Source organism: Canis lupus, chromosome 6 (assembly GCF_003254725.2).
Source record: "Canis lupus dingo isolate Sandy chromosome 6, ASM325472v2, whole genome shotgun sequence".
Taxonomy (NCBI): domain Eukaryota; kingdom Metazoa; phylum Chordata; class Mammalia; order Carnivora; family Canidae; genus Canis; species Canis lupus.
This window is the reverse complement of record NC_064248.1, coordinates 55,085,549-55,088,329: the sequence shown is the minus strand read 5'-3', so window position 1 is coordinate 55,088,329 and position 2,781 is coordinate 55,085,549. Positions and strand designations below refer to the sequence as shown.

Genomic DNA, 2,781 nt, shown 5'->3' with positions numbered 1-2,781 from the left:
TACTGCTTCCGCTGTAACCGGTCCTCCTTTCGGACGCAGGACTCTCGAGGGCGCCGTGGGCATCCACGCACCTGACAAGCTCACCTGTTGGCCTGCAAGGGGAGATTCTTCACAGTTCTCGATACTTCCTAGCGGGGTGTCCCTGCACAAGTAACAGCGTCTCTCAGCTGCGGGGCCCCTTCTGAGGGGGACGACGGTGCCCACCTCACAGCGCTGTGGTGCGGATAAATTAGCTTAGAATAGGGGAGACGCCTACCACACTCGGGTCTTCCCGGGAGCTCCCCTTCCCTCTTCAGGACGGCGGACACTACTCTGTTCGGGCGCTGCGGCGGGTCGTTCGGGCTCGCGCGGCCTGCGGGCCGACCTCGAGGGCGCGCGCGGCGCGGGGGCCGCAGCTGCCGGGGGCGGGGCCTGCGGAGCCGCGGGCTGAGGGGAGCGCGCGGCCCGCCGGGCCGTCGGCAGCGGTTGCCTAGCAACCACGCAGCGTTTACTTGGAGCGTCCATTTCCAGGGGCCTGGGGGCCGCGCCGATGGGGATTTCTGCGCCCCGAGCCCCGCCCCCCCCCCCGCGCGCGACCCCTTCACCCGCCTGCCTGGAGGCGACCCCGCCGCCGCCCGGGGAGGCCCCGCGGCCGCGCGCAGCCGCACTCGCAGGCTCCCGGCGCTCCCACGCGCGCGGCCACCCTCGCGGCTGCCGCCCACGCCGAGCGCCCGGCGCGCGGGCTGGGGGCGGCTGGCGGCCCCGGGCGAGCCCTCGGAGGCCGCTGCGGCGCGGGGCGCGTCGACCCCCGCAGGCCCCCAGGGCCCGGAGGCCTCCGAAATTCGGCTCCGGGTCTGTGGGGGGCGAAATGCAACCCACACCCCGTTTTACCGAACCCTGCGCAAATAAAACACGCACAAGCACGCACACAGACGCCGCCGCGGCCCGGCCGGGGAAGAGCCGGGACCCGCCAGCGGCCGCCGCTCGAGATCGGCCGCTGAGAGGTGCGACGTAAGTGCCCGGCGCCTCCGCCCGCTGGTTCCGCCTCGCGGCGGCCGGGCCCGGGTCCGGGTCCGGGTCCGGGTCCGGGTCCGGGCGGGGCGCGGCCGGCCGCCGGGGAGAGCCGGTAGGCGGGGGCGCTCGGGGCAGGAAGGGGCCGGGGCCGGAGAGCGCGGGCGTGGTTTGTCCCGGGCAGGCCGGGGGCCGGGCCGTGGCCGCCCTCAGATCGGCGGGGGCCGGGGCCGGCGGCGAGGGACGGCCCCTGCGGCTCGCCCTGGGTGGCGGCGGCCCGGGCTGCGGCGCCCTGGCCTCGGCTGCGCGGACGGGCGGCCCGGGGAACGGCCGAGGGGGCGGTGGGAAGGGCGCGGGGCCGTCGCCTCTGGCTTAACACAGCAGATGCGCCGAGACTCCAACAGGTGGCTCCGTGGCGCAATGGATAGCGCATTGGACTTCTAGAGGCTGAGGACATTCAAAGGTTCCGGGTTCGAGTCCCGGCGGAGTCGCAGTTTTTCCCTCCCCCAAAATTTATTTTCTGACGCCATCATTTTCCTACTCCCTCTTTTTTCCCCCCAGACGGTTGAGCTGGCCTCTGCTCCGCCGCCCTTTCTCCTCCTGCCCGCGGCGTCGGCGGCCGCTGCGCAGCCGGCAGGCTCCCAGCCCCGCTCCCTCGGCTCCGTGGCTCGGGGTCCGGGCCCGGCCAGGCCTCGCGGTTCGGGCCCAGCGGCGGCCCCCGCGCTCCCGGCGAACGCCTGGTGGCCCGGATCGCGACCGTGACTCCGGGGAGGCCGCGGGAAGGGTGAGGGGCCTTGGCAGCGCCTCGCCCTGCGCCGCGCTCCGCGGACCGACCCTGCAGCCCTGCAGGCTTCAGAGTCCTCACTACCGGGGTCCTGCCCCCCGAGTGGGGTCCTGCACTCGAATTCAGTCCTAAGGGGAGGGAGCCCAGGAATCTGCATTTTTTAAAAATTAAAATGCACGCTGTTCTCGCGCAGGATTGCAGTGCGTTGAGGTCCGAGGTCCACCTGCCCGTCAGCTCTTCCAGGCCAGCACCGTCATCTGACGACTCCCAGGTTTGCGCGGGATTAGGGTCCCACCTCTCTAAATGCGAATCAGTGAAGGCACGAGTGAATGGGATTTTCAGGATTCAGTGTAACGCCCTCTCTGCCAAAGAATGCAGAATCCAGAATTGGCAAAAAAAAAAAAAAAAAAAAGGTACAAAGAAAAGTAAACATCGCTGTTGTCCCTGTATCTGACTTAGCCTTGCAATTCTCTCTTAAAAGCTATTCGTGAAGATGGTTGCTTGGAAATATTTTCAGATTTATTTTAGGCACATGTCACTTTTCTTTTTTTTACATGTCACTTTTGCATAATATTGTCTCCATGTTGGTGGAGGTTGGTAGAGGTGACACACGATTGGTCGTAGGCTATGCTTTTTGACCTCCTAACACAGGTGGAGCTGCACTTGTTCCGTTGTGAATCTGTACATTAATGATTCAGCAGCCCCCAGTAGTTGGCTCATTGAGGCATAAAATATTTTCCTGTTACGATGCTTCGGTGATCATGTTTGTTCTTACACTATTGTACTCAAGTGCGAGTGTACCTGTGGGATGGATTCTAGGAAGTTGGATTGCTGGGTCAAAGGGTAGTTTGTGCGTTTTTTATAGATCTTGCCACACTGCTCTCACAGAGATTACACCTGATTGACCAGCGCTGTGCAAGAGTGCCCATGTCCTCAGGGCGTGTGACTTACCAAATAGGTGAAAAATGGTGGCTGCAGTGTCAATTCATGCCTTTTATTATGAAAGA

The 2,781-nt window shown here is 64.8% G+C and overlaps 1 non-coding gene across 1 annotated transcript; it reads left to right on the top strand.

Annotated features, from left to right (window-relative positions):
• The first annotated feature begins 1,396 nt into the window (after positions 1 to 1,396).
• Positions 1,397 to 1,481, top strand: TRNAR-UCU (transfer RNA arginine (anticodon UCU)). The gene is given in 2 exon segments: positions 1,397 to 1,433; positions 1,446 to 1,481. It is a non-coding gene; the product is annotated as a tRNA-Arg (tRNA).
• The last annotated feature ends 1,300 nt before the right edge of the window (positions 1,482 to 2,781 follow it).